The following is a 6,000-nucleotide window of genomic DNA, read 5'->3' as shown; positions in this document are numbered from 1 at the left end:
GAATTCGAGTCATGGTAGTGGGAGCGGGGAGGAAACATTTAGGAACTAGAGGAAAGTTGTATTTCTCATCATTGTTACATCACAACTCCACTTTCATAACCCAAGACTGCCTGTATTCATGTTTTCTTTTGTTTTAAATCAAAATCTTTAAAATTTTAATCTTTGCAATTTATGTTGGTATAATAAGGATAAAAATTACTTTGTGGCAAATGTATGATACCCTAAATGAGAATTCCAGAATACTTCATTATGCTAATGTAGAACCTGTATATGGAACAAGAAAATACAGCTCTGGGTTTATGTAAGGAAAAATTTTGCATCAGGGTTGAGTCTTTTTATAATACTTATTCAATCGGTACGTTAAGAGAATAATCTGAGAAGCTGGACTATCTGAAGAATAATGGAGCATCAGAATTAGAGAAAGTTTATTAATAACCTTCAATATGCCTATGAAACAATGTTGCTTGCTGTAAAGCTGACTGTAAACTACAGTATGGATTACAACTCATTGAAATAAAAATCAACATCCTCACAGCTGGACCAATAGACAACATGATGATAAATAAAGAAAAGATCAAAGTTGTCAAGGATTTAATTTTGCTTGAATCCATAATAATGAATCATCAATGCTCATGGAAACAAACAGCAGGCAAGAAACCCATCAATGTATTGCGTGGGGCAAATCTGATGCACGAGATCTCTTTCGAGTGTTAAATAGGTAAGATTTCACTTGGGAAATTGAGGTGTGTCTGACCCAAACATGGTATTTTCAATGAATAAAGAAGACCATAGAAGAATCAATGCATTTGAATTATGGTGCTGGTGAAGAATTGAAAGTACCAATACAGCCAGAGGAACAAACGCATCTGTCATGGAAAACATACATCCAGATTACGACTTAGAAGCTAGGTTGGTAATACTTCTCACATACTTTGGACATGTTATCAAAACATACAAGTATCAGGAAAAGGGCATTGTGCTTGGTGAAATAGAGGGTCAGTCAGAAAGAGGAATACCATGGGGGGAGACGAATGGAGGAAGTGGCTGTAACCCTCTCACCACGCTGCATTGAGTCAGTACTGACTCACAGTTACCCTCTAGGGCAAGATAGAAGTCCCCTTCTGGATTTCCAAGACTGTCACTTTTGGAGTAGAAAGTCCCTTTTTCTCCAGAGAAGAGGCTGGTGGTTTAGAACTTCTGACCTTGCAGTTATCAGCTCAAGGCATAACCACTATAGCACCAGAGCTTCCTGTGTCTTCCATAGCAGGTTTACACGTGATTGTGAGTGGATTGGGCAGTGTTTCATTCTGTTGTACACAAGAATGCTGTGAGTCAGAAACGAAAGAACTTACCAATAATCAAGTCTTTCATTGAATATTCTACAGGAAAATATCACAGTTTTAAAAGTCTATCTAATTATATAAATCAATTGGATATCAATTAGGATTAATAATGCTTAGCCATAACCCATACCTATAGAAGTAGAATCTCCAGTGAAGGGATGTGAACATCTCTTTTCCTCAATGAATACCTTAAGTAGTTCTTCTGCTTAGGAACGTTTGGGAAATAATTACTTATTTGTTCCTACAAAGAATTGCTCAAATTGAAGCTTGTTTTTTTTAATATTATTATTTTTAATGGAAAATCAGCTGCTGCCATTAGGATTTGGATAGTCCTAGATCATGTAGCAATGAACAGAACAACTAATTCCACCTAGTATTTAATATGAGGTATGGTGACCCAAATCTTAGTTCCACCTAAATGCTTAACGTGATGAGTTGAATCTGGTCATATCGGATCGTGATATTTTATTGTTAAATATTAAGAATTTTTCAAACAACTTGTTAAACAGAAATTATTCAAAATCATATTTTGTAAACTTACAAATAAATAGATATTAAAAACAAAAGTGATCAACACAAAAAAATTATCACTTCCTATTTTTAGAGCATTGTACTATATTATCTATGTTCTTCTAATTATTCACATCTATTGTATTTGTGTTGGTGATTTGAAAATAGCTGTAGTTGGAGTATTACCATGGAAATAAGAGAATGCTGTTAAGTCATGGATGTAATATTTTTTGATTGCCTAGATCAAGGTAAAAAAATATTTGATAAATAATCAGATAGTAAATATGTTTACTTTTTCAGGCCATATGTTCTCTTTCTCAACTACTTAACTGTGCCATTATCTCATGAAAGTAATCATAGACAGTATGTATAAATAAGGAAGCATGTCTGGGTTGGACCCAGGGTGAATCAAGGTAGTAATTTGAAGACTTCAAAAGATTTAAGAAAGTGAAAGGGGAAATGTTCTAATGTAGACTAAACTTAAAAATTCGTCATGTCTATAGTCACTAGGCTGTGAACAATGTAAAAATACAGTTACCCACTTTTGAGAGCTATTATCTAATTAGTAAAATCAGTCATTCCAAACACTGGATAAAGTTAAATGTTTCCTAGAATATAATTTCAATGTTTCATGCTCATCTTACTACTTAATGTAAATAAAATATGTGCCGATAATTCTGTCATAACTGTACTCATTAATCAATTGCAATTATAAGTTGGGTTTGGATATAAAAGTTGGATAAAAGAATTAATGAAGGCATTTTATGACACTCAATTGTTATAAGAAAGTTTCAATAGAGTATTGTATATTGTGTTAGTATTTGTAAATTGTCCTTAAATTATAAAAAATATAAATGTGTGTATGTGTTATGTTGTTGTTAGGCGCCATTATACATCAATTTCAACTCATAGCAAGCCTATGTGACAGAGCATAACAACTCTGTCGGATTTTCTGGCCTGTAATCTTTATGGAAAGCGCCTGATTGATGAACTGGTTAACACCAGCCACTTTTCTAAAGAAAGATGCTATCAGCCCGTGTAAAGATTTAGTCTCCGAAATCCCAAAGGGCAGTTCTAGTCTATCTTACAGGGTCACTAAGGGTCTATGCCCATGAGTGCGTTCTTTCATTTAGTCTTCATGGGAGCATAATACCAGGTCTTGCTCCTACAGAGATGTTGGACGGATTTAAACTGCCAATCCTCGTGGGGACAGCTGAATTCTTAACCACTGTGCCATCAGGACTCCTTCTGTATGTGTATGCACAGATTTTGGAAACAATCATCTGTTAACTATTTGCTAGAATGCTACTGTGTAGCTCTCTTACTTTATAACTAAGTAAAATATAGCAGAGATGCAGACAGTCAGCCCACATTTCTTTGGAATGGGCACAAGTATGGATCTCTTCCAGTCACTTGGACAAGTGGCTGTCTTTCCAATTTCCTGGCATAAACTAGTAAGTGCTCCTGGTGCTTGATCAGCTTGTTGAAACATTTCTACTGTTTCAACAAATCCTGAAGCCTCGTTGTTGGCCAATGCTTTCAGTGCAGCTTGGATTTCATCCTCAATACCACTCGTTCTTGATCAGATGCTACCACCTGAAATGGCGAAATGCTAACTAGTTTTTTTGGTATAGTAACTGTATATTTCACCTTTTGGGATGATGATTTCTGCATCCTTTCATGCTTTGTCCATAAAATCTTTCAATATTGCAACTCAATTCTTGACATTTTCCTTGAGTTCAGTGTGTTCTTCCTTTGTGGTTTTCTAACTCTAGATCTTTGTATATTTCATCACAATGTTTACTTTGTCTTATTGAGCTTCTCTTCGAATTTTTTTTAAGGTCTTTGACTTCACCATTTCATTCATTTGTCTTAGCTGCTCTATGGTTAACAGCAAGTTTCCGAGTCTTCTTCTGACAGCCACTTTGATTATTTCCTTTCTTTCCTTGTTTTCAATGACTTTTTAAAAATTTTTATATTGGAATATGATTAATATATAACTCAATGCTCAAATAATATTAAGAAGAGCTGTGAAATTATCTCCAAATCAATTTTAGAACATTTCCCCTCCAACCTTTACTTCCCCAGGAATTCCCCCCCAACCTCTATTTCCATTTCCCCAAGAAACCTTCCATCCTGTTACTGCTGTCTTTGTAGATTTACCACTCCTGAATTTCATGCATAGAAAAACACAGAAAACAATTACAACAACAATAATGAAAATAGAGGACACTCAATAGAAAAGAAAGCAGAAAATAATAAAAACTAGGACAAATTTAAAATGGGTCAAAAGGGAGAAAAATGATAATGTCAATTTTTTTTATGTATTAAATTTTAACCTAATTGTATCTGCAATAATCCACTTTCCAATACACTATGCATGATAGCAAGGTTATTCATATACCTGGCCTATGATTCAAAGTGGTTCACCAGAGACTTAATCCAGGAGTATTTCTCTCTCATTTTTTTTAACTGAAACAACTTTAAAATAGGTCAAAGAGGAGAGCAAGTGATAAGATATTACATTTTAACCTAAATATCTATGCCATAACTGACTCTTCAATGCTCTCTCTCTGATAATAAGACTATGCACATACTTTGGTTAGAGGGGATCCAGTGGAGACATGATCCTTGTGTGGACTCTGCAGATGGGCTTCTGTCATCCAGGGCTGTTTGAAAACCAATTGTTCACAAATTAAGCTCTGATACCATTCCCTCTTTGGATTCCGATTTTTTTAAATTTACAGTCCTTTGATCACACAGGCTAGTATGTTTCTTCCATATGAACTTAGTTGATGCCTCACTTGGATGGCATCAAGACCTCAGAGGTCTTTAAGATCTCTGAGGCCTTTAAGACCTCAGATGCTATTCTTTCTTAGAGCCAAGCACCGTTTAATTTCTTCACCACATATCTTTAGTGATCTCTTCAAGCAGGGCCATGTCACAAGAACCAATTACTTCAGAAAGGGGCTAGAATTAAGATGAGCCCCAAATCCAATGAATGATACTCTTGTCTTCTCACAGCTCATCAGGTCTTCTGCCATTAGTGTTCAATGCAGCATATCTGTTCTTGAGACGTTCTTCAAATTCAGGCAGGACAGACTCAAGGTTGTATTTTGGCTCTTGTAGGCTTGTTTCAATTTTATTCTCCATCAACTTGAATTATATATGTGCAATTGTGGTCTCCACAGTCAGTCCCTGGCCTGGTTTGAGCTGCTGATATTGAGCTTCCCACTACGCACTCCACATGAAGACACTCTGACAATGCTGCAGAACAATCCTGACATACAGCCTTTACCATGCCTGAGTTATACAACTCTGCTTCTCTTCAATGCATGCACGCAGCAGCAGCCATAGCAGCAGAAACGAGCCACTGCCTTCCTATTTCTACAACCGAATCTAGTGCTCGGCAAAGTGAAGGAGCCAAAAGAACCACTCCTAATTAGATGATGCCTGACTTTTCATGACTCCCCACAAGCAAAATGTGTAAGAAACTCAGTTCTAAATTACAAATGTATTTTTTAAAGTTGTGCTACTGCTACGACTTCATGAGGGCACTGGTGGCTTCGTGGTAGCATGTGTAAAACACTTGGGTTTGATTTCTGGCCATTATCCCTCATGCACAGGAGTCCCCTCCCCGTCTGTAGTGGAGGCTTTTATGCTGCTTGGATGCAGTTTCAATAGAGCTACCCGAAGAAGAAGGACTAGGAAGAAAGGCCTGGTGACTTGGTGTCAAGGAGCAGCCAGTAGAAACCCTGTGGATTGCAAATACCCGATTCTCTCACTGGGATGACACAAGACGGGGCAGTGTTTCATTTCATTGGGAATGAGTCTCCAGCTTGATAGAAGCTAGCAACAGTGAATATTTCCTATTCCTATGTTTTATTTCCACTTTGGAAAGTTAGTGAGCAGTCAACTTTAAAGAAGGAAGAAAATAAGAAATGAAGGTAAGAAAAGCATTAAATGAAGAAACAGAAACAAAAATCAACATTTATTGAGCTACTATCTAATACGAATTCTAGGAGGCAATGACACAGGTTTAAGTCCTACCTTTGCTGTTTAACAGCTAGATGACATATGATTGGTGCTTAGATTTTCTCTAATATCTTTAATATGTTAGCTACAAAATATAAATAATTAAATGCCT

This window comes from Echinops telfairi, unplaced genomic scaffold (assembly GCF_000313985.2).
Source record: "Echinops telfairi isolate 266 unplaced genomic scaffold, ASM31398v2 ScPeMD7_3533;HRSCAF=4204_0, whole genome shotgun sequence".
Lineage (NCBI taxonomy): Eukaryota > Metazoa > Chordata > Mammalia > Afrosoricida > Tenrecidae > Echinops > Echinops telfairi.
Note: the sequence above shows the minus strand (reverse complement) of the source record.